This window comes from Triticum aestivum, chromosome 7D (genome assembly GCF_018294505.1).
Source record: "Triticum aestivum cultivar Chinese Spring chromosome 7D, IWGSC CS RefSeq v2.1, whole genome shotgun sequence".
Lineage (NCBI taxonomy): Eukaryota > Viridiplantae > Streptophyta > Magnoliopsida > Poales > Poaceae > Triticum > Triticum aestivum.
In genome coordinates this window covers 321,618,291-321,645,609 of record NC_057814.1, presented here as the reverse complement: position 1 = coordinate 321,645,609, position 27,319 = coordinate 321,618,291, and the positions used below count along the sequence as shown (strand labels likewise).

At 42.9% G+C, this 27,319-nt stretch overlaps 1 long non-coding RNA gene across 2 annotated transcripts; it reads left to right on the top strand.

Moving 5' to 3' along the window:
- Positions 1–5,905: 5,905 nt before the first annotated feature.
- LOC123168790 (uncharacterized) lies at positions 5,906–11,024 on the top strand. Of its 2 annotated transcripts, XR_006484511.1 has the most exons (4): positions 5,906–7,187; positions 7,265–7,408; positions 8,224–10,119; positions 10,515–11,024. It is a non-coding gene; the product is annotated as an uncharacterized lncRNA (long non-coding RNA). The 2 variants fall into 2 exon arrangements; XR_006484510.1 differs by having other exon boundaries at positions 7,265–10,119.
- Positions 11,025–27,319: the final 16,295 nt, after the last annotated feature.

Below are 27,319 nucleotides of genomic sequence, written 5' to 3'. Positions count from 1 at the left end.
TTCAATGCAAATGTTATGAAATAATTGAATTACAATTATGATATGATTGCTCGCTTGAGTGACTTTTTATTTAGAATCTCAAATGATGTTAGAGGTGTAGGAAAACATGCCTCTATGGTTCAAACTCAACTAGAACAAGTTGCTAAATCTCAAAGGGAATTGCTTGATGAAATGAACAATAATATAAGTGATATTGCTGTTAGAGTAGCAACTAGAGGAGGTAAAATGACTCAGGAACCACTTTATCCCGAGGGTGACCAAAAAACAATTGAACAAGACTCTCAAAGAATTAACACTGATGCACCTAGTCATTCTAAAAAGAAAAACAAGAAGAAAAATGATAGGACTTTGTATGCCTCTAGTGAACCTGAAGTAGAAAAACCTACTGATAATGATAATGAAGTTTCTATCTCTGATGCTGAAACTCAATTTGGTAATGAACAATCACCTTCTGATGATGAAAAAGATAATGATGAGGTTCATGAAGACACTCAAACAAATAATAAAGAACTAGAAAATGGTGTTGAGATAGAGCCAACATTTGATCTTGATAACCCACAACCCAAGAATAGAAGATATGATAAAAGGGACTTTGTTGCTAGAAAGCATGGGAAGGAAAGAGAACCATGGGTTCAAAAACCTATGCCCTTTCCACCTAAGTCAACTAAAAAGAAAGATGATGAAGAATTTGAACGCTTTGCTGAAATGATTAGTCCAGTCTTTTTGCGTACTCGCTTGACTGATATCTTGAAAATGCCTCCTTATGCAAAGTACATGAAAGACCTCATCACCAACAAGAGAAAAATACTAAAATCTGAAATCTCTACCATGCTTGCTAATTATACTTTTAAAGTCGGAGTATCTAAAAAACTTGGAGAACCGGGAATCCCCACTATAACTTGCTCCATCAAAAGAAACTATGTGAAAACTACTTTATGTGATTTAGGAGCTGGTGTTAGTGTTATGCCTTTATCTTTATATAAAAGACTTGATTTGAATAAACTCACACCTACTAAAAAATCTTTGCAAATGGCTGATAAATCAACTGCCATACCTATCGGTATTTGCGAGGATGTGTCCGTTGTTGTTGCTAATGTTGCTATCTTGACTGACTTTGTTGTACTTGAGATGCTCGAGGATGACAACATGTCGATTATCCTTGGTAGACCCATTTTGAATACTGCAGGGGCTGTTATTGATTGCAATAAAAGCAAGGTCACTTTTCATAACCATGGTAATGAGCATACGGTGCACTTTTCGAAGAAACAATTCCAAGTGAATGGTATTAATGTTATTGAAAAATCTCCGACAATTACTATTGGAAGTTTTGAACTACCTCTACCTACTACCAAAAAGAAATATGAAATTCTTATTGTTGGGGACATTCATATCCCCGTTGAGGTAACTTAGTGATTTACGGAAGTTTTTCGGTTTCATGCTAATCGAAAGTGGATGTTAATAAGACTTGATCAACCTTATTAATGGATCATTTTTTAGAGGTATGAAGTTGATGAATTTAGTGAGCTCTACCTTCTGTCCCTACCTTTTGTTTTATGTTTTTATTAGTTAAATAAAATAAAATGCCATGTTTTGTCTGTTTTCTGAATTTCCCATGCAATAAAAAATGACCCCAAAATAAAAGTTCTTAGAATGCTCTGAAAATTTAATACGATTTTCTTCTTCTGATTATTTAAGAATATTAGGGGGGGTGCAGCAGGTGGGCACAACCCACCTGGGCACGCGAGCACCCCCAGGTGCGCCCTGGTGGGTTGTGGTCCCCACGTGGCCCCCCTCACTTATCTCTTCATCCCACATCACCACCTACCTCCAGAAAAAAATCACCATTGCTCGCTCTCTCTCTCTCTCTCTCTCTCTCTCTCTCTCTCGTGTTCTTGCTCTCAAACCCGCGGATTTCGATCTCTTTGATCGAAGCTCCATTTCTGAAACTGTTTTGGGGGATTGTTGCTTGGTATGTGACTCCTCCGTTAGTCCAATTATTTTTTGCTTTAGTGGTTTATATTTTGAATAATTAGTTACTCTTAGTGCTGCTGTAGATGAGCTTGCATGTTGAATTCTTAGAGTTCTAAGTAGTTTGAATGCTTGATATGGCCTCTATGCATACCTATGAGTAGTTGCCACCAATCTTGTGAAGTTTTGTTGAGAAAATTTTTGTGGACTAAAAATTTCAGAATTTTGTTCATAGGAAAAAGATGAGTATCTTTAGGAAGTTTGCTTCCAAGAAGAACTCTAAGGGAGTTATTGGGGAGTCATCTGACAGTGATCTCCATACCCGGAGAATGGCCGAGGTACGGCCGTGCGAATGGTCGCATAACCCGTTCACGGAAGGGGCCGGAATCCTTCAAGAGTTTGCACAATATGCTACTAATGCCGGCCTCACTAACTTTATCATAGCTGAATGTGAACAGTATCATCTCCTGACAAATTCCTTTGTGCAAAATTTTCATTTCTTAGTTAGGAATAATCCCCCTGAGGTGCAGTTTAACTTATATGCCGAACCCCATCCGATACCGCTTACTGAATTTTGTGACATATGATTGCTCCCTCTGATGGTGGTTTAGTAGAACCTAGGTCCACGGAGTTTGATGGTTTTTACCGCACTCTGACAGTGGGGGATGAGAGAGGGGTGTCAAGTGTCACCGCCACTAGCTTACACTTTCCTGTTGTGCATTATTTTGCTCTATTCATTACGAAGTGTTTGCTTGCTAGAGAGAAGGTAGGTGCACTCAGTGCCCCAAACTTTGCTGTTTTACGCCATGCACTTTACGGCGACAACACTTATAGCTTGGGACCTATTGTGGCACGTCGCCTCCACATTAATAGATCCAAGGGTAAAATACATGGTGGCATTTATGCTACTCGCCTATCGAGTCACTTTAATGTCCAGATACGCTAGCATGATTATCCCATGCCCAAGGTTTACCTAGATCACGCGGCTATGGCACACCACCACTTCATTCATAGCGAGAACACCACTATGGATATTCCTTATAACTTGGTCTTTAGTGAGATTACCCGTGATGTTATTCCTTTGCTTGCACCTGCTTTTTTTTATCCTATTGCCAGGGGCGGATACAGGATTATGCCCGAGGACATCGTCGCCTCCCGGAACAACCTAGCTGCGGCACAGGCGGAGCCTCAGCAGTGGGATCCTCAGGTGCCTGCTCCCCAGCACTTCAACGTGGGACCTGATGGCTTCTTCAAGTGGTGATTACCAAGTTAGGCCAAAAGCTAAGCTTGGGGGAGTACGTATTTCCACCGACATTACATTCATGTTCACACATTTCATTCCAATTGTCGGTGTCCACACTCTTTCATTGTATTATCCATGCTAAATTTATTTTCTCGCTTTCTTCTTGTGTGTTTGAAAAACTTTAAGAAAAACCAAAAATATATTTCCTGCTTCTTTTCGGTTTTTCTTCCTAGTTTAATTTGTTGTAGTACTAAGAAAACCCCAAAAAAATTCCTTGTTCTTCTTTTACTTGTTGGGAGATTTCCCGTGTAAATAGTTTTTCTTATTTTTGCTTTCCCTTTTATTTGATTGTTCAGGAAAAAACCAAAAACTCCTAAAATATTTTAGTGTGTTTCTCTGAATTTCTTTTCTTTTTATGGAGTCGTACCGAGGAGAAGACCATGATGAAAATGTTGAGTGGCTTTCATATGCATTATTGTTGATCTAACAAGGAGCCCATATTACTTTGTCTTCTCCTATTGAATAAAATGTTTTCGGATTCCAGCTTAGTTCACGGCACACTTGCACTATTATTATTTTCAAATAGTTCAATCGTGCAAGTGAAAGGCAATAATGACAATATTTGATGAACTGGTCGTGGTAGAGAGGAACGGGTATCAACTCGACTTGTTCTGTTTTTGTAAATATGTTTAACCTAGTATCCATGATTCAGCCTATTATGATCAAACATGTTTGCAATGACAATTAGAGATTATAGTTTCTCATACCATGCTTAAGTAGCTAGGAGTGGATAATGATTTATCTTGGACGTAAACATTGCGTTAAAATGATTGTGATGTAGTATGATGATATGGTATCCTCATCTGAATGTTCGAGTGGCTTGACTTGGCACATGTTCACGCATGTAGTTGAATGAAAACCAACATAGCCTCTATGATATTTATGTTCATGGTGTTCATATCCTACTCATGCTAGTATCCAATGTTACTTATGCATAATGCATGTTCATGACCGTTTTCGCTCTCTAGATGGCCGCTTCTCAACCTATTTGCTAGCCTTCACCTGTACTAAGCGGGAATTCTGCTTGTGCATCAAAAACATGAAACCCAAGTTATTCCAGATGAGTCCACCATACCTACCTATATGCGGTATTACCCTGCCGTCCTAAGTAAATTTGCATGTGCCACCTCTAAAAACTTCAAATAAATATCATTTTGTGTGTGCCTGGATTGTTCATAGAGCGACAGGAGGTGGTCAGTATCTTCCATTCTAAGCGGGTTATTCTCACGATGAGTGTTTATTCACTCGTCCTTGCACGAGAGGGGCGGTAATAGGGATTCCCAGTCCCGAATTCAAATTGCAAATAATTAAACAAAACTTCCCCAGGACTATTGTTGGTATGGACGGTACCCGTTGTTTCAGACAAGCCGTGGAGTGTGATTGTTGGTGGAGGGGGAGTAAACCTTTACTTTTGCCGCTTGGGAACCGCCACTAATGTGTTTAGCATGGAAGATACCGGTAACTAATGGTCGCGAAGTAAACAAGAAGGGTGCATTTCTCAAAATTTCATCTACCTCTGTTTTAAAAACTTGAGCTCTGGCACCACTGCAAATCACTGCTTCCCTCTGCGAAGGGACTATCTATTTACTTTTATGTTGTGTCATCACCTTCTCAAATAAGCGCCAGAACCTGAGAGCACTATTATCATCCTCATGCATCGTGTGTAGCTAATGTTGGGTGCATCATGACTGGATATTTTCTACCATGAATTACAATGTTTAGTCGCTGCTTGAACTTTGGAGGTGCTCTGCATTTATGTTTTGTGGTCTCAGAAAGGGCTAGTGAGATACCACTATTGTCATATTATATCATGGTTGTTTTGATAACGTATTTTTGTTTGAGATATCTTATTATTGCTCGCTAGCTGATTATGTCATTGATATGAGTTAATATAATTTTTAAGAGTTATTGTCGACATGGTTAGTTATAATCTTGGCTTAAAACCTGGGCACTACTTAAGCTTATTATGTAAAAAAGAGCAAAAGAGTTCGTAAAGATTTTTCTTTTTCACTTTCAGTTTATCAACTGAATTGCTTGAGGACAAGCAAATGTTTAAGCTTGGGGGAGTTGATACGTCTCCGTCGTATCTACTTTTCCTAACGCTTTCCTCTTGTTTTGGACTCTAATTTGCATGATTTGAATAAAACTAACCTGGACTGACGCTGTCTTCAGCAGAACTACCATGGTGTTGTTTTTGTGCAGAAATAAAAGTTCTCGGATTGGAACGAAACTTTGCAAGAAACTTTTATACAAATCTATACCTATACTAATTATGGACTCCCAAGAAATTACCGTGTTAATCAGAAATTAAGAACCGTTCATCTGGTGGGACCGAGTTATTACGGTGGTAATCAGAAATTAAGAACCGTTCATCTGGTGGGACCGAGTTATTACGGTATAGATCTAACCATGTCCTCGCATTATTAAAGCAACCTATATTTCTTTGACAGAAAAAAAGAATCTCTATCTAACCATGTCCTCGCATTATTAAAGCAACCTATATTTCTTTGACAGAAAAAATAAGAATCTCTATCTCATTACGTGTAGATCAAACCATGTACTCCCCTATTTAAAGCATCCTCTATCTCTTTCACAGAAAAAAAACAGAAAAAAACAATCTGTATGTACTTTATACTCCACGGTCTCTTCCTTCTGCACGCCATCTTCCTCTCCCCTTCACGGACTCTTCCTATTCTACATAATCGGTCTGTCTCCCATGGTCAACAAATCCATCCATGGCCTCTTCCTCTTCTCTGTTCTATCTCCTCTAGTGGACAAAATTTGGTTCTCAACCAGAGAGGAACCCCTCTCTCTCTACCAAACGTGAAGGAGCATGTGTGAAGGTTTTGGAGCAGCCCAAGGCTGCAGCCGACAGCCAGAACAGCCAGATGGGACTCCGACGATTTCTCCATTAGCCCGATCAGATTTGGCGATTAGGATGAGGTAGAGAGGACAACGATACAGTTGTTGAGCATATTGCCGCTCTTCCTCACCGTCCATGGATCCACCTCGATGCGTCTATCCATTGGTAGGTCCTTGATTTCAGTCTTCCGTCCATGCCAGAATCGATCTGAAAGAAAGTGTGCATGATCCAATCCATTCTCTACTGCTGCATGTGATCGTTTTCTTCTCCGGCATCAGAAATCTTGAAACTAATCAGCTTTCAAGTTCTTGCGACACAGTAATCGAACATCTATTTTAGGACAGCTCATCGATTGCCTAAAGATGGTTGATGGCTTGATACTACCGAGGAGACTGTTGGAAGTAGATTAGATGGTCATCACCGTCGACGAGGCTGCCGAGCAAAAGAACAGTGTACCAAAGACTGTTGGAAGCAGATTAGATGGTCGTCGCTGTGGACGAGGCTGCCGAGCAAAAGAACTATGTACCAAAGACTCTTGAAAACAGATTAGATGATCGCCGCGGTCCACGAGGCTGTCAAGCAAAAGATCTATGGAGGATTGGTTGTTGTGCTGTTTACCTGCTTAACAAAATTCGACTTTGTCGACGGTAACCTTAGCAGCAGGCTATTGAAAGTTTTTTAACCGCAAACCCTAGCTTGGCCGCCCACTGAAAGACCGAGCGCCCTCTGTCTCGCCATCTTGGGCCTCTCACCGAGAGGGCAGCGGGAACAATGGAACCGTGCAGTTGTCGGTGCCCATGTGCGGTGGAGCGGCTGCAGTCCTGCAACCCGCCCTTCCTCAAGTGGCACACATGGTTGGCGGCGTGACACCAACGGCAAACAACGTCTGGTAGAGGAGCTTCAGCAGGAGGTGGTGCGCCAGAGCCAACAGTGGCATTCTTTTTCGTTGCCGGCATACTGAAAAGTAGTGTGGACTGAAGCTATGAGATGCTCATGCATGTGCCCAGCAACTAAGATCAGTTAGACTCCTAGGAGGATGAAATCCATGTAAAGGTACTCCCTCCAGTACAACTAACCTATGCAAATTTTCCCTTCTGCCCAGCTCAAATCTTGACCCATCCATGTTTCAGGTAATGTGTACAGAGAACGAGGCTGCAGAGCCAAATAACTATGTCAGGCAGGTGGCCCAGCTATTCACCTTCTTAAAACTGTTTTGTTTTTGGGTGACGGTCGCCTCTGTGTCCACTCAACAGGGAATTTCAGTGCATATGCAAGTAAACTGTTTCATATCTATCCTGAATTTCCTGCACTACATAATTTTATCCATATAATATTTCTGTAATAGTACCCTGTCCTAAATGTTAGTGCTGTTTCTGCAATTTTGTAAGCCAGATTTGTTGCAAGTGCAGTGCATATGCAAGTAATCTGGGCTGGACTAATCTTGAAGTTTTCCATCAATTTTTATACAACAAAATATTTGTCCTTATCACATTTATAGTACGCACTGGGCAATCATGATTCATGGCCAGTAGATATATATGTTGGCTGATGAAAATTACTTTAGGGTATCCATTCTGCTATATTTTACATACTGACAATTTTTTAACATATGATCTGGTAGAGAAAACATAGAGAGAAATTTTCTGCATTCAACATGATTCAGTTTCCAGCCCGTGTAGATTAATCATTTAATGAGCTAACTAGAATTTTAAGGCATTTAGTGCATTTTCAGTTATGGTCGTGGACTGTGCACACACTTCAGTGAATGAAAAACTGCATCAAGCATTACTTCTTACATGCGTGAAGCATTTTACCATAACTAGCTGAATCAACGGACACTGTATGGCAAGGCGAACAAGCACACTAAATAAGACGACCCATCATAATTCCAAGCTATTTTTACAGAGGCATTTCACCGGACTATGTTGTGATTAGCTTTTTTCGTAAGCTTCAGAAGGTTATCTTGGATTGAGACGACACTTTGCAATTTTACACTTTTTTGTATTAGTTCTGAAGACCAAATTTACAAAATTGAACTGGTGGTGAGTTCAATCTGGTCTGAAGCTTCTGTCTACTATCTTTTTTGCAGGTCGAACATAAAAGGATGCACATTGGTTTTTTAGATTGAATATAAGGTTTCATGAAGAAACCTTGAGGTATCAATCCAGTCTCACTTTTTTATTCATTGTTTATTGTTTGCTCTGCACTCCCAAATAACCATGGTGTATATCATTATTATTTTTGTTGGAAGGCAGACTATGAAAGGTGTTTCTTGCTAATTATAATTCTGTTCACCATAAATATCTGAAGTTTTTGGTTCAGTTTTTGAACTACTGAAAGTTGATGCTAAGACCCAATAAGATCTTCCTGGAGCTGCCCTCTCGGAGCAAATCTGCTATATCATGCATCTTCGTAAATGATAAATTTATGATAGGCCCAATATATACGAAAGCATCTGGATCTTATGAAATATCAGGTGTTAAAGAGCATTTATCACTGTACTCTACCTGATACATTAATCTTTTTGTTTTGGTTTCTATTTATGGTGAAAGAATGGTTTCTTCGCCATTTGGTTGATGTTTAATTAAACGATATTGGAATCCTATTTAATATTGTGCTGGTTACTACAGTTTTTCTTCCCAGGAAAGAACACCAAGTCACCTATTGAATATTTGTTAGCTCAGCTGATATTCCATATTAGTTTTGCATATTGTGCTGCTTCCCATCGACGTTTCCTCCTAGGAAACAACACGATCAATATTTCACCCTGTTTATAACAACCTGATTGTTTCCGACAATAGAAATTGAGGCTCTCTTACATGTTTAATTTTGCACCCTGCTGTTGCATATATAATTTCGTTCTGATATATGAATAAACTGAAAGAGATACAAACACTTTTCCTAATCTACGGAAGACATTATTTCTACTTAAAATCCATCTCACGGGTCTATCTTCTCTCTACAGGTAAATATATGTGTTTTTATACGTATTCTTTGTACGCTTTCGTAGTACTTCAGTAATCTATATATGTCATGTCCTGCTTGGCCATGTCAATAGGTAACACTATCACCTTGGCTAGGTAGCTTCCTTATTATGAGGTTAGTCGAGTGAGGCTCCTCTTTACATGATTTGACCATGCCTAGGCCATAAGATAGTTTTGAAATCTGAAGATACATTATGCTCGGATGATATTAGCACCTCGGTGTCTAATCTACCCGATATTACTTACATGATAGTTACCTACGGTCCAAGATTTTCTAAAGGCAACTAAATCAACTTAATCTGAATTCGGACACTATTTTGTAATCAAGAATTGTGCTTATGAGATATATTACTTCAAAACTACACTGTTGAATATAAGAACTACTAAATATGTTCAGGATATGTCTCCCTAAATTACGTACATTACTTTTTAGTGAACTTGCATTATTTGATACATTTATCTCATAAATACAAGTCAAATACACACTTCTGAAAGATCACAATCTAAAAGCATGATGGATTTGTATCTTTCAGATTATAGACCATCTCCTTTTTCTCTGTTACATTGTTGCTCTCTACTCTTTATCAACACTGATATAATAAAATGTATCCATACATTCTCTCACTACAACACAGAAGGTCTGTAGAGACATCCATTAATCAATTATATGGGGAAGACCTTTCCACATATATACCTCATGAGCTCTTATCAGTGTATGTATTTTGGTGGCATCTATGTATGATTGATGTAATATGATTAATGCACAGTTTATTTTCCATTCTAGATACTTTATTTCATTGGATTTATATTGTAGGCAAAAGGATCATGGAATAGCACGTGAGGTGTACTGTTTTTAGGACCTGTCTATTTTGATGCATTGTATTTGCATACATATACCAAGTTTCCTTAAATATATATTACAGGAGAATGGATGATCGAGTAGCACTCAAGATGGCAAGGTGGTTGAGATTTACGAAATGTTGAAGCTTGAGGACTCATGGGTTAGTTGTACGCTGATACATGTAGATTTACGATTATTGCCATATAATCCATTGTATCTACCTATGTCTCATTAACTTCAACATGTTTACCTCGAATAATTATAGTTTAGTAAAGGTTCTCTCTATAAGTGATGCGATTTTTGTTATTGGTTTACACTCCCTTAAAAACATTAATATTCCTTACTTTATACATTCATACATTCATATGAAGAATTAACATGCAAAAACTGCAAACGAGTGGAACCAATATTGATGCTACTCTTCTTACGGGTCAAGCCAATCATGGTTTTATCAATAGATGTTGCTCAATCGTTTTCTCTCTCTAATTTTTTTTGAATCATGCATGAGGACTGCACTTATCATATTAATGATATAGGGGTGAAAAAATCACACAGGTCCAAGAGTACTACAGTGCAACAAACGACCCAAAATTCATACCAGCAGCACAAGAAATATGCAAACAGGGTGCACACATACACCGCTTCAACTAGCGTAAATAGAAACAACCTGGACTAGCTGCAGCCTAGAGGCGTCAGTTTTCATTTGGTTGACGATCGTCTACAGTGGTGTATGTGAGTACTAAAACCCTTCCGTTCCTCTCCCGGCATATGCACCAAACGATCAGTGGCACAAGGTAGTTGAGATTAAGCCTCCTGCCACAAGACTTGGGGGACGACCTCATTAAGATTATATCCAACTGAAGCACCGAGCTCCAAATGATGGTGACGCCACAACAGCCCAAGAAAAGATATTGCACCGTTTCCTACGAAAGGTTGCAGAAATAATATGAAGCAACATGGGAGCAGGGATGATATTTTTGGGAACAAAATGTTAATGTGGCTAACACAAAAACAGTAGCCACTGTATCTATGAATTCTCTATTGTCAAAATGGGTTATATAATTTTGTGTGCAGAGGTGTGAGATTTGTTTTCGATGAAAAAAGGTAAATTTCGAAATATGTATAGTACATCATGTTTTCGTGGGCTGGGCGCCTGGCCATAGAACTTTGGCCAATTGTCTCCCTTCTCTTAATGATGAAGCTCACTTTGTAACATTCAACCAGAAACTAATTTAAGAAAACTGTGAAAAAGGAACTGATTGAAGGAATGTATTTCCTTTTTGTCCTACCGTTAAGCAAGAATCATGTGGTTCAAAATAAGAACATGCAAGTTTCTCCTATATTATTCCTACATATTTTCACTTCCACTATATAATACTTGCTTTGTGACTGTTTGTGTAAATGTGTAAATAAAAAAATACTAGCCCGTGCAGATGCACGGGTTGACGACTAGTAAAGATAATTTCTAGAGCCAAGAACCACCGGATGGGGGCACCTGGGTGGGCACAACCCACCAGGGCGCGCCTAGGTGGGTTGTCCCCACCTGGTGGCCCCGCAGACTCCAACCCTGATACTATAAAATCACATATTTGGAGAAAAAATGAGGGAGAAAGAATTATCACGTTTCACGAGACTGAGCCGCCGCCACCTCCCGTTCTTCATCGGGAGGCCAGATCTGGAGTCCGTTTGGGGCTCCGGAGAGGGGGATCTTCGATCTTCGTCATCATCAACCCTTCTCCATCATGATGCTCCCCACCGGGAGTGAGTAATTCCTTCGTAGGCTCGCTGGTCGGTGAGGAGTTGGATGAGATTCATCACACTGGTACGCGTCGGTCCTAAACAAATGGTTTTTAACCCCTTTCCGCACGTCATTTGGAACCATCGCCAAGTGAGTGTGGGCGATAGGGGGGTCCTTCCCACACGACCCAGAAACCGTCGGGGATATGCCCTTCTGGCACACACGCTCGGCAAAATGAGGTCGTGTGCGACCGGCGAGCGCTCAAATACGGAAATACGTACAATAGAGCTAAAAAATACAATTATATGGCGAAATTGTTTCTGGTCTCAAGTACATCCCACACAGTCATTCCCCGCTAAACATTTCCGTTCGTATGTACATCCCACACAGTCGCTCCAAGGAAAACGTTTCCGTTCACAGGTACATCACACACAATTTTTCCCGTTAAATCGTTTGCGTAATTGAATGTATCACACACGGCCCGTAGAAGAAACCGTGTGACAAAGGTTGTCCATCACACACAGTTTTTATGTGGTAAACATTGCGCAAGGTGGCCTAACACAAACAGTTTTCAAGAGAAAGCCGTGTGTGATTGTTCATTGATCCAACACGGTTTATTCCTAGAAACTGTGTGCGTTGCCTGAGGTCATCGCCCACGGTATTTTTTCAACAACCGTTTGCAATAGCAAAACCCAATTAGCAGGCTAATTCGCCATTAGCAGTCTAATTATCCGATTATTCATAATCCATTTATTAATCTAATTGACACTTCATATTAAGCACACAATATATTTCATTTCCATATTAAGGAAGCAGAATTTCATAATTAAAATACATCAGAGTACAACATGATATAGCTTCAGCACTCAGCTACCCCATTACACAACTGCACCAGGAGCAAGTTCCACATGCAACATGTAGAACCTTTCGAAATTAGCATCATAGACGGTATATAGATAGATGCATCTCATCTGGAAAACTGCTGAAGCAAAAGGCGAATATTGAGCCTTCATTCATGTTGAAGGTCTTTGCAACTTTAGGCCAGTGCCTGTGGATGATTGACCGTCCGTCCTTCGTCCTCTTCAGGAACACTTCAATATTGAACCATGGGTGTTGTATGTAAACCTTCCTCGCCTCCTGACCATAGAGGTGGTTTGAGAGGTAATCATCAGTGAACTGCTTTGGAAAGGCCTGAAAACAAGGATGTGCATAATATCTTCTCTATATTGGAAATGGGGCAAAGGAATAAAAAAGGCAAGGTATAACAGTTAGTACCATCTTGTAGTGAACTGATGTCTTCTTCATTGTGCAGACAAAGATCTTGTTGTTTTTTGTCGTGAATTTCTTTATCCTAACAATCTTTCTGAGTTTCTTGATTTGATTGATATTCATGGACAACTCATTTCCTCATATGCAAAAAGGGTCAAACAGTGGGTCAAAACCTCTGACAGCAGGACCTACATGTGCGAGAGCAAATTGTTAAAAACCAAAATATTAGAATGGTTCCTGCAATTGCACAGTAATGTGCTATTAGAGAACGGACCATGCACGTGCTAACCTCGATTGTAAACCTCAGTGCTTCCCATTGTTTCCTTGCAACACATATAAGGTAGTTAGTCATCAGGTTAAGTAAGGGTTCGCATGCTATCAGTAAACTATGTTGATGAAAAATAAGCACATTACAGATTCATCAGATTAATTCAAGCCACACTGAAAACCCATTTACCCAAACCAAGCATGATTAAGAACTAGGAAATATAGCACTTGTATATGTTTCTCATGTATTAAGTGCAGCCAAATTCAATTTATTCCTCACATGCACAACAATACAAAATTCTACCCACAACAATTGGACATCGCATTGCAGAATTGAACCAAGCAGTTAACTAAACACCACAACAAATGAACCAAACATTAACTGAGCACCACATTGCACAATATAACATACTCCTAATAGAAGATCAGATAGTTAACCAAACAGTTAACTACAGCCAATTGTAGCAATTGTATTTGTTTCACATGTATTTACTACAGCCAAATTCAATTTATTCCTCACGTGGTTTACAATAACAGAATGCACCCACAACTATTGAACATCGCATTGCAGAATTGAACCAAACAGTTAACTAAACACCACAACGCAAATGAACCAAACGTTAACTGAGCACCACATTGCACAATGTATAACCAAACCAAGCATGCTTGACAACTTGGAAATATAGCAATTGTATTCGTTTCTCATGTATTTTGTAAAGATAAATTCGATTTATTTCTTACATGGAAGACAATACAAAATTGCAGCCTGAAGAATTGAACATCACATTTGCAGAATTGAACCAAACAGTTAACTGAAGATGACAACTAATTAACAAAATAGTTAATAAGTGAGCACCACACTGCACGACATATAGAACATATACACTAGAGAACAGATTGCATGGTAAAATTAGATAGCACAATTCACTAGAATTTGTGAAGGAAACGCAGGAGCAGCACATGCAACGGGTAAACCGAGCATACTTAACCGGCGTAACTAGCAAATGGCAAGGTGCTCCTCCAAGATCTGGGGGTCGGCACGAATGGCAGCCATCGCGACCTCATCCGCGCGTGCGGCCGCGATTTGCTTCTCTGCTGCCAAATGCTCCTTGAGATCCTGGCTATACTGCGTGCACCATGGCATAGGCCGGCGCTTATTTGGTGGAGGGGTCGGTGATTTGGGTGGAAGGTGTCGCGCTCGCGCCGGCGGTCGGGGCATGTGGGATCTGGAAGGAGGATGAGGATGGGGGTCGGGTGTGGATTACCTGCCTAGATAGACGAGGCCGAGCAGCGTGAAGGAGGGTCGCCGGCAAGGAGGCGGTGCTGCAAGCAAGGAGTGAAGGTTTTAACTTGGAAAGGAAGGTAGAAACCGGGGAAATGTGGCTTTTGGTAAGGGGGAGGGGGCGGGGAGGTAGATATTTCCGCGGAAGCCGAAATTTTTGAATTGCTTCGGCGAAAAAACTGGCGCGCAAAGTGTCATCAGACACGGTCCCTTATTCAGCACTGTGTACGATATGTGAACATCACAAACGATTCAGATAGCTTAACCCGTGTGTGATGAGTTTGAACATCAAATATTTTGGTTCGAATTTCCCTGGTTATAGTGGTCATCCACGTCATTGCATAATTTGCGTACACAAAGGAGACTACATACACCCACACTTCTTAATCGAGCAAGTTCCGCAATTAAACAGAGCTAGCCGACCTAAACATTACTCTAACAAATTAAAGACCGACGCTCTTAATTAAACAAAACAAAGAGTACTACTATGACTGGTGCTCATTGATCTGCGCTGCCGCCTCCATGTCCAGCTTGCGCCCGACGGTCTCCTAGGGAAGGGGCTCCATGGCATCCATCGCACCATACTTGGCAAGAATCTCGCCATCCGTGTCCGCCATATCTTTGGAAAAGGCCACCACAAGCCGGGCGTGGGCGGACGCGATCTGGGCTTGGACAGGCTCCGTCGTCGCAAGGTATGTGGCGGAGGAACGGGCGGCTGCTCGAACGCTCTCGGCGATTGCCAGCTCTTCGACCGTGGGTTGCCGACCGTTGTCGGAGAAGCTTCGTTCAATTTGTGCGGTGACCGCCAGGAGCTGGGCGTGGGCGGCCTCGACATGGTTGTGGGCGACCTCCATCAGGGCTAAGCCCACAGCTGCGGAACGGACAGCTGTTGTGCCGCTCTCGCCAGTTGCTATCCCCGAGGCAGATGCTGCTGCCGCCACCTGAGAAGCAACAACGGCCGTTTGGGCTGCCTTTGCCGCCCGGTCGCAGATTGCGGCCGCGCTCATGCACCTTGTTAGCACGCGCATGGCGGCTGCGGCCACGCTCTCGCCGGAATGGGCCACCGAAGTTGCCCTCACGACGCGGGTCCACGTGCCCAACTTTCACCGGCGACGATTGAACAGTGAAATGATATTTGGGCAGCGAGCTAGTGTGTTTGAGACGCCGACTGTGGACTGTAGCCGACGATTGAACAGTGAAATGATATTTGGGCAGCGAGCTAGTGTGCTTGAGACGGCATATAAATTGGTTGAAAAATCAAATCCGTGTCCTTGGGTGATTTTTTGTGATTTTTCGGGGTTCACTTGGACATTTTTATGCATTATTTGAGTTTTCAATGCATTTATGTGCAAAATTGAAATTTGAACTACATGCACATGCTCCAGTGCATATAAATTGGTTGAAAAATAAAATCTGTGTCCTTGGGTGCATGCTTAGGTCCCATGCAAGAAATGGGAATGAATTTAAAACACTAGAGCACCGTTGATTGTCGACAAAACATTGAGATGCCTGGTTTTTAAATTCTAGTAAATCCAAAACTCGTTTGAAATTCATGAAACTTGGCATGCTATCATGGAGCGGCATCAACATGCCGTGGTACAAATTTTGTCCCATTTGTGGCAGGTTTGGGTATATGCTTCTCACAAACCGGAGCTTCTCACAACAAGCATGATGGTTTTCGGTAGAGAACGTCCCACCTTTGGGGACGAAACGATATACATTGCGTCTTATTGCTTTCAAATTTTTTCTCGTGTCAACATAGAACAACAGGAGTGTTGTGTGAATTTTTGTGATTTTTTGGGGTTCGTTTGGACACTTTTATGCATTAACTAAGTTTTCAATGCATTTATGTGCATAATTCAAACTTGAACTACATGCACATGCTCCAGTGCATATAAATTGGTTGAAAAATCAAATATGTGTCCTTGGGTGCATGCTTAGGTCCCATGCAAGAAATGGGAATGAATTTCAAACACCAGGGCACCGTTGATTGCCGGCAAAACATTGAGATGCCTGGTTTTTAAATTCTAGTAAATCCGAAATTCGTCTGAAATTCATGAAACTTGGCATGCTATCATGGAGCGACATCAACATGCCGTGGTACAAATTTTGTCCCATTTGGGGCAGGTTTGGGTATATGCTTCTCACAAACCGGAGCTTCTCACAACGAGCATGATGGTTCTCGGTAGGGAACATCCCACCTTTGGGGACGAAACGATATCCATTGCCTCTTATTGCATTCAATTCTTTTCTCGTGTCATCATAGAACAACACGAGTGTTGTGTGAATTTTTGTGATTTTTCGGGGTTCGTTTGGACATTTTTATGCATTAACTGAGTTTTCAATGTATTTATGTGCATAATTCAAATTTGAACTACATGCACATGCTCCACTGCATATAAATCTGTTGGAAAATCAAATCTGTGTCCTTGGGTGCATGCTTAGGTCCCATGCAAGAAATGGGAATGAATTTCAAACACCGGGGCACCGTTGATTGCCGTGAAAACATTGAGATGCCTGGTTTTTAAATTCTAGTAAATCCAAAACTCGTCTGAAATTCATGAAACTTGGCATGCTATCATGGAGCGGCATCAACATGCCGTGGTACAAATTTTATCCCATTTGGGGCAGGTTTGGGTATATGCTTCTCACAAACCGGAGCTTCTCACAACAAGCATGATGGTTTTTGGTAGGGAACGTCCCACCTTTGGGGACGAAACGATATCCATTGCCTCTTATTGCTTTCAAATTTTTTTCTCATGTCAACATAGAACAACAGGAGTGTTGTGTGATTTTTTGTGATTTTTCGGGGTTCGTCTGGACATTTTGATGCATTAACTGAGTTTTCAATGCATTTATGTGCATAATTCAAATTTGAACTACATGCACATGCTCCAGTGCATATAAATTGGTTGAAAAATCAAATCAGTGTCCTTGGGTGCATGCTTAGGTCCCATGCAAGAAATGGGAATGAATTTCAAACACCAGGGCACCGTTGATTGCTGTCAAAACATTGAGATGCCTGGTTTTTAAATTCTAGTAAATCCAAAAGTTGTCTGAAATTCATGAAACTTGGCATGCTATCATGGAGCGGCATCAACATGCCGTGGCACAAATTTTGTCCCATTTGGGGCAGGTTTGGGTATATGCTTCTCACAAATCGGAGCTTCTCACAACAAGCATGATGGTTTTCGGTAGGGAACGTCCCACCTTTGGGGACGAAACGATATCCATTGCCTCTTATTGCTTTCAATTTTTTCTCGTGTCATCGTAGAACAACACGAGTGTTGTGTGAATTTTTGTGATTTTTCGGGGTTCGTTTGGACATTTTTATGCATTAACTGAGTTTTCAATGTATTTATGTGCATAATTCAAATTTGAACTACATGCACATGCTCCAGTGCATATAAATTGGTTGAAAAATCAAATCTGTGTCCTTGGGTGCATGCTTAGGTCCCATGCAAGAAATGGGAATGAATTTCAAACACCAGGGCACCGTTGATTGCCGGCAAAACATTGAGATGCTGGTTTTTAAATTCTAGTAAATCCAAAACTCATCTGAAATTCATGAAACTTGGCATGCTATCATGGAGCGGCATCAACATGCCGTGGTACAAATTTTGTCCCATTTGTGGCAGGTTTGGGTATATGCTTCTCACAAACCGGAGCTTCTCACAACAAGCATGATGGTTTTCGGTAGGGAACGTCCCACCTTTGGGGACGAAACGATATCCATTGCCTCTTATTGCTTTCAATTTTTTTTCTCATGTCAACATAGAACAACAGGAGTGTTGTGTGAATTTTTGTGATTTTTCAGGGTTCGTCTGGACATTTTTATGAATTAACTGAGTTTTCAATGCATTTATGTGCATAATTCAAACTTGAACTACATGCACATGCTCCAGTGCATATAAATTGGTTGAAAAATCAAATATGTGTCCTTGGGTGCATGCTTAGGTCCCATGCAAGAAATGGGAATGAATTTCAAACACCAGGGCACCGTTGATTGCCGGCAAAACATTGAGATGCCTGGTTTTTAAATTCTAGTAAATCCGAAATTCGTCTGAAATTCATGAAACTTGGCATGCTATCATGGAGCGACATCAACATGCCGTGGTACAAATTTTGTCCCATTTGGGGCAGGTTTGGGTATATGCTTCTCACAAACCGGAGCTTCTCACAACAAGCATGATGGTTCTCGGTAGGGAACGTCCCACCTTTGGGGACGAAACGATATCCATTGCCTCTTATTGCTTTCAAATTTTTTCTCATGTCAACATAGAACAACAGGAGTGTTGTGTGAATTTTTGTGATTTTTCGGGTTCGTCTGGACATTTTTATGCATTAACTGATTTTTCAATGCATGTATGTGCATAATTCAAATTTGAACTACATGCACATGCTCCAGCGCATATAAATTGGTTGAAAAATCAAATATGTGTCCTTGGGTGCATGCTTAGGTCCCATGCAAGAAATGAGAATGAATTTCAAACACCAGGACACCATGCGCGCTCCCTTCCGCCGTCGTGCCCGTACGGCCGTTCCATCGAGGGCCAGTGTATTACGCAAGCCCGACCGAGGTTTGAGCAGAGAAACGGTGCCAGTGATCCACCACGATGATGCCTAGCCACCTAAACCCCCTGCCCAACCTCTGCCTCGCCGTAATTTCTCGCCGGCGTTATCCCGTTCACGGCCACCTCCTCGGATCGCCTATAAAAGGAGGTCCCGAGCTCGAACTCGAGCACGCACCATCCCTACACCCCACAAGTACCACGCCAAGCCACTAGGAGAGCCTCGAGGGAGTCTTCTTCTCCAACTCCGGCCGCCTCGACCCGCTTCGGGATCCAGCACGATTCACTCCCTTGCGTGCACCCCTGCCTCTCAACTCTTGCCAGTAGCCTCCTAGTGCATCCACATCGCTGACCCGCGCGCCAATTTGAAGTTTGCAGCATCCACCGGAGAGCTCCACCCTCGCCCGAACCACCGTCCGCCGGAGATAGGGTCGCCGTCGACGTGGTGCTCGCCGACGGTCAAATCCACCACCCACCGACGCGGAAGAACACCCTGAACCCGTAGGTACCCTCCGATCACCCTACCTCGCCATAGATCAACGCCGGCGACCACCGCAGCCTTCGGGCGCCGGCGAGCTCTGTTCAGAGTTTAAACCTAACGGGTGGACCCCCCCGTCAGCCTCTCTTTCTTTTCCCTTTGAACCGTTTTCTGAAAGCGCCTTCGGGCAAACTGTGTTTTCTCTCTGGGCTGACGTATTTCGTATCGAAGGTTTTCAGCCTTTTCAAACTAGCCCCTGGATCTTTTCTGTTTCATCACAGATTAGTCCTTGGACTAAAACCTTTATATCTTTTAAACAAAAGATGCTTTTTGATTGATTCTTTTTATGTCAGTCTTATATTTTTGTCTAGTTATTTATAGTATTTTTTTGGAAATTTTTTGGAACAATTTTTATGCGCGCAACGGTATTCACGTTAGTATACGGTTTCTTTATATCGTAGATTCCGGAAGAGGTGACGGAGCCGCGAACTTCGCCGAGCTAGACTCCGACTTCTCCGAAACAGGCAAGCATGTTTGAACCTTTGATATGATGAGTGTTTTGCATGTTTGCTTGAATGGTTTGTGCATGGCATATGAGCATCGGTGAGTGTTACGTTGCATGCAAGGCAACTAACCGTGTGCTTCGAAGTTTGCTGTGATCTTTTGATGGGAGATGACCTATCATGTGGTGACATGAGAGGTAGTAAGATGGTATTGTTGTAGCATGCCAGTCTTATGTCATCCAATAACTCCGACGTTAACGTGGACCGAGCCACGTTAGCGTTCGTCCCCTCCCGTGCTGCCACATGTTTTCTGCAAAGAATACGGTTTAGTAAGTTGCAAACCTCTTTCCTTGTACACACCAAATAGAGGGGCCGGGATGAGGGTTCCATGGCCCTGGATTAAAGCCAGTCATCCGGTCAGGGGGCATGGGTGTTTCCGGTTGGGACCGAGAGGGGGGCACCCCTTAGAGCGCGCGATATAAATTTGATCCCATGCTACGCGAGGTTGTAGCCTCCCCGTCTCAAAGTTTTTCTTGAACGTTGCTTGGGGTGATTCCTGGCATCGGAATGTGGAATGGGTGTGTACTGGTTAGATGTGTTTCTCCTAAAATACCGTAAACGGAACTAGTCCCTTGTGACTACTGAAATCCGTTGGCTGTGGTTAAGAGTACAAACTCTGCAGAGTCAAAACCCTCCGAGTCATCGTGTCCATGGTCAAGGACCTTGGTCAACATATCCATATCAGTCTTAGTGTGAGTCCCTGTGTCAGTCTCCGTGGAAATCCTCGGTGAACAAGCTTGAGTGGCAAACCCGGTTGAATGTTATTCCTGTGGATGGACTAACCATTTTATTATCTCGTACCTGAGTATTACCTTGAAATGATTTAACTTCACGAGCTACTGATATATCGAGTTATGAAATATAAGCCCTTTATGTGATGTCGCTCAGACGTCCGACTGTGGCACTCTTGCTATTTACTTTTGATATAAGCCCTTTATGTGATGTCGCTCAGACGTCCGACTGTGGCACTCTTGCTATTTACTTTTGATATAAGCCCTTTATGTGATGTCGCTCAGACGTCCGACTGTGGCACTCTTGCTATTTACTTTTGATATAAGCCCTTTATGTGATGTCGCTCAGACGTCCGACTGTGGCACTCTCGTTATTTACTTTTGATATAAGCCCTTTACGTGATGTCGCTCAGACGTCCGACTGTGGCACGCACTGTCATTTATATTCCATTATAAGTCCTTTATGTGGTGTCGCCTTGACGCCCGACTGCGGCATTGTTAATTTATTTGTATCCTTTCGAGGAGTCAATTCAGACACTCGATTGGCATTCAGTATTACATTGGGATTTCGGGAGGACTACCGCCCGACTTCCTTTTTACTTCCCATGCATTGCTATTTTATTGTCTGAGTGCGCATTATTAATCTGTTCATATGCACCATGTTTGCATTTGTTATATCTTATGTCCAAACTGTCTTGCGAGTACTTTCATAGTACTCACCTGGCTTGTTGATTTGGCCAGATGTTGACGAAGGCGATCTCATGGATGATGAGTATGATAGCGAGTCTGACGCCTAGAGGAGTCCCAGTCAGTCCCGTGCGATCCTGGATTTGGTCACTTGTATTATATACGCTTCTGCCACCCAAATAAGAGTCCTCGAGCCTCACTCCGACGCTCGATGAGCTGTAAGATTCAGGAGTCATGTCACCCACTACATTGTGACATATCCACCACCACTTTTATTACGAGTCAGTAGTTATGCCACCATATCCGCCTTTATGAATAATATCGGCGTGCTTGTAATAAATTGTTGAGCAGTCTCTGCTCAACTTTGTATCATATTTAGTACTCCTGGATATTTCTGTAATCAAGAATTTGTCTACCAGTAAGAAGGATTCTTCTCTACTGGTCCGTTAAAGGGATCGGTTTCTCAATAAAGGTTTTATTGGAAAACCGGTCGTGACAGGAACACAGTAGCAGGTAGCAGCAGCGCCTGGAGGAGCAGCGAGAACTAGAGCCAGAGCAGCAACTCCTGCAGCTGCAGTAGCCCGTGTACCAGCATCAGCAGCACGAGCGAGAGCAAGAGCAGAGCAGCAGCAGGAGCGAGGGGGAGAGCAGAGCAGTAGCATGAGTGAGGGGGAAAGCAGAGTAGCAGCGCGAGCGAGCGAGAGCCGGAGCAGCAGCAGTAGATCCGGCTGGTATGGACGCCGCCGAAGGGGCCTCACACTAGGGGAGAGCCTCCATGGGGATATCGCCCGCGACGCCGGCTTCGAGGTAGCCGCGCCATGGGGGTGCGGGATGGAGCACCGTTGGCGCCGGGAGGTCGAGTTAAGGAGAAGATGCGATGCAATGAGTGTACAACCTCTTTGGTGGCGCCGAGTAGGCCTCGACTTCATCCGAGGAGTCGTTGAGGATGTTGTGGTTCCGGTGGAGCAGGTTAAGGCGGCGCTATGGGGATGGAGCGGCAGCGATAGATGAGGCGATCATCGGAGCAGCTGCTTGGAGGTGGAGGAGGGGCGGCTGAACCGGCGGGACGACGAGATCGATGAAGGATCCTCATCCGGGGAGGTGGATGAGGGACATCGAGCTGTTGCGGTGGACGATGTCGTCGGGGAAGAGGCTCCGGCTGGGCAGCGGTGAGGTGGCGAACGGAGGAGGGTGGGGTTTCACAGATGGAGCAGAGAGGTTATGGCGGCATGGGATTTCGAATGGCGAAAAGGAGGCGATGGGAGGGGGAACCATGACTTAGGGACGCGCTTGTCGAAAATGTAGCGTGTGTTACAAAAGTAGCCCCACGGATTTGAACTAGCGGCCCTTTCAGCTCAGGGTAAGAAGGGGGATTTCGCGTGTCGGGATTTGGCAGCTGGAGGGAGTTTTTGCACGCGTTGTAATTTCGGGATAGCAAGGTGCGGGTTGTGAAGGCACGAGTTTTGGGAGCATGATATCTGAATTTTCGGGATATAACAAGGCGTGCGTTGAATTTTAGGGACAAGCCTAACGTGTAATATTGTACGTACCAAATCAATTCGCACTTCCCTCAATGAAAAACACGAAAAAATAAAACTATCCGCACCACACAAAGAGAGAGTCTTGTCTCGTTTCACTGTAGAAATGCTATTCAAAGCTATGAATCCAAGTTATGTCCAATTAAATTTTTTCGCTGGCTGTATAATGCATGTAACCTACTCATACTAACATTTTAGTGCATTCCAAATGTCTATACTACTACTGCAATTCGAACTAAATTTGTATTCGTTTCTCTATTTGAATAAGAATCTACAATCATGATTGTTGCCAACTTAAACCATCATTCATGTATTATCTTAACAACACACCACATGATTACTACAGAGATAGATATGAACTATGTGTACTATATGAACTCGAATTCAAAATTTTGAATACACTTGATGTTGATTCCGAATAATAGTACATTTGATGTAGTAACTAGATCTTCATAATCTAAACCATGTTCCATATGTACACTATGTTTATCACACAAAGTATAGTGCCCCGCCCCCTACATTATGACATGTATTTAGACCTGAGATGCAAAAGCCACACATTATCACAAATTCAAATAAATGTTCTATATATTATATGTAGTATAACATGTTCATAACCACACCATGCGTATCACAGTTATATATATTCACGCATGTGTCGGTTTAAAACACTACGACAAATTCTTCAAATATTCGAATTCACTTTTATAACGAACTATGATCTATATTCGTCTTTTACACCCACACAATCCTCTTATCTTTGCAGCTAGCGCTAACTTTCTCTCGTGCATGCACACGCCCGCCTCCTCTCACCCTCCCTCAGCATTCTCTAGCTCCATCGCGCAAATTCATCTTTTCACTTTAGGTCGTTCACCCACGGTGTGTAGGCCCCCCAGCTCCTTCTTTCCGGCACACATAGATCATTATGCCTCTCTAGCCAAGTGTGCCTACCATAAACACAAGCTTTCCCTCTTCTCTTCTCACCGTCCATGCCTCACTCCCGCCCCTCTTTTCATTGATCTTATACTCGAACACTCCTCCCCCTCGATATAGTATGCCTCTCGCACCACCTCCTAGCTGCATCCCTCTCTCTCTATCCTTCTCTCCGGGCGGTATTTGCTTCTAACACATACATGCATGTATACCGATCGATCCCCCCACATATACCTAGGCCGACTTTAACTATTTTCCCCACGCATTGATCGACGTACCTCACAAGTTATGTCTCTCCTTTCTTCGACAAAGGACGATTGATCTTCCTATGTAGTTACGTCTGCCTACCACAGCCATATCGCCCCCCTCATCATTCGTGCATGCCTCCTGACCCATCTCACACACACACGTGCACAGACAGGCAGGCATCCCTCTCTTATTGATATTGCAGGCATGCCCTCCGTTTGTTTAGCAAGCCTTTCCCACCATTTGTGAGAAGCAACTCCACCACCAACCCCTCCGACACTCTAGCTCTATCTCTCTCCCAACCTTATTCCTCTCCTACACATATGCATGGATGCCGATCTATCTCCCTCAATACATAAGGTAGGTCTCTCTCCCCCTCCACACATATACCAGCCATTGTACCTCTATAGTTAGGTCTCAGCCCCCCCACCCCCCCACATCGATAGTCGAGCGCTGTAGGTAGGTATCCATGCCACAGAGACAAACTGCACCTGCCCCCTCTCACATTCCAGTAGGCCAGCCACCCTATATCTTTGACGCGGGCACACACAAATTCGATGGCACTCTTTATCTATCGTGCACACACACACATCATCCCTCTCTTCGATTCTATGGATACCTCACGCCAATGATACCTCCACTCTCTTCTCGTGGATTGCCCCCTCTCTATATATGATATATCCAGGCCTCTATTTCACACACATTGCATATGTTACATTTTTTGATTGAAATATCATCGTCACATATTCCCTGTCTATCTCTCACGCCCCCACCCCAAAAAAACACTCATGAACCCACACACTATATCTCTCTACGTTTGTATCTCTCTCACACAAACCCACGTAGGTGGTGTACGTACACGAAGAGAATAGGTGCACGTATTGACGCTTCGTGCCCAGCCACACCCCCGCGGGTACACGGTGGAGCTCATTTCTGTATGAAATGGCAGCCCACGTGCTAATTTGAGCGCGTGTAGTGGTTGTTTACCTACGGAGGTCGTGTACCACACGCGCACGAAACAAAGTTTGACTTGATGCATTGGCGCGTTATTTTTAAATAAGGTTATATTGCTCAATGGCACGTACACAAAATATAAAATGATTTTTATGGAGAAAAAGGTAGTCTACTCCACTTTATACGATGGAGCCTGCCTACCGGGGTTTGTCTCTCTTCAGAGTATCTCACACAAGGCGGCGGCGGCCTCTCTCTCTCTCTCTCACCGTTGGTCACTGATCCGGCCGCATCCCTTCTGCCGGCGGAAAGGGAGGATGTGCATCGTTCTCTGTTCGACGGCGCCGAGGAAGCACGTCCCGATCTGCGGTACCCGCCGTTCTATCTGACCAAGCTCCGGCGCGGTAGCGCCTACGCCACTTGCTCGCTGCCACAGTATGGGCAGATCTCGCCCGCCGCCGCCCTCCTAGTTACATCCCGACGACCCCCAGGTATCCCCTCCGGCCTTGCTCCACTGCCCATCTTCCCACGTCGCTGCATGTGGAAAATCTTGCATGTGGATCTTCCCTAGTTCTTTGCCCAAAACGTAGCTCGTCCAACGTACTTTCCATATTGCAATCTCGTCCTCACACCATTTTAGATAAACACAACCGTGTTGTTATCTTCCCTTAGGACAAGGAATATGCTTCTTTTTTGTCATCAACTGTTATTGGCCAGTAATTGTTTCCTTTCTACCTCTTTTTGCAAACAGGGCTATACATTTCACCTCGTTGCTATTGCGACCTTTTGGTGAACTGCACAAATCACTTTTTTCTTAAGAGTGTTTTGTGTAGTTGTACTAAAATGTCACACGGGCAACGTCTCTACATTTCAGTGCGACTGCACAAAGGGAGATTGGTTTTGCTCTATCCTCCTCATCCAACTCCGAGCCCAATCTTCTCCAACTATTTGCTTAATCTTCTCCAACTAGTTAGTCTTAAGAGAGACTGCAAAGGTGACCGGCTTCTATTTGTGTGTTTATTGTTTCATCAACAATCCTCTATTATTGTAGTCACACTTAATATCTTTGGAACAGGGATGCTCACCTCTATTTTAGTGGAACTGCACAAAATGATCGGAATGTTGCATGCTCCTGACAGCCACTTTTTTCCCAACATGCCTTGTCGATTTAGACAGACCTGGGGGGGGGGGAGTTGATGCCAATGAAAGCATGGATCAATTTTAATTTAACACCTTCTCACAACTTTGTCTTGAGTTGTGATGTAAATATTAGCTCTGATCTACTAATCATTGAGATGCATTAGCAAGGAAGTTAGTTTTTTTATTTTTTTCGAAAGGGCATGGATGGCAAGACACATGAAACAAAAGATGAAAGCTCAGAGCATTGTACAATTTCATGTTGCTGGAAAATTATTTGTATAGTACGTCAATTATGTAAACAAATGCTGGAAGCTTGATAGCATTGCCAGAAGCCTCTTCAACATCCGGGTCCATGTGCCATGCACAAAATTATGCTCTCTCCGTTCCTAAATATTTGTCTTTTTAGAAATTTCAAATGGACATATTTTAAAGTGTAGATTCACTCATTTTGCTTCGTATGTAGTCACTCATTGAAATCTCTAGAAAGACAAATATTTAAGAACGGAGGGAGTAGTGCACAACCGCATGGGAGACTCAGCTCGGTCGTTGCGCCGCACTAATAGTGAGTAATGAGCAGTCAAATCATAAGCCCCACCTTTCCCACGGTAAGTTGCTCAGAAGAAGCAACCATCAATACGCTCTTCTTTGAATCCGCTCATACCACTCCCTCCGTCACTGTTTATAGAGCGTGCTTCAACAATCTCTGGGACCAAGGCGACTAGCGATTGGCCTGAAAAATAGCATTGGTAGTTATAGCACGGCGTCTATTACTAGAGGAAATAATGCGTACACACATGCATGCAGTGCTTCCACCATGGGTACACACATGCATGCACTTACTCCACTCCGCGTACATGCCTACACCGAGTGAAAATTGTGGACTTGATTGCGGTTACCATGCCCTAATTAATTGAGCATTGAACCAAACGCGTAAAAAATCTCTCTGGTAGTGGAAATGCATGAGAA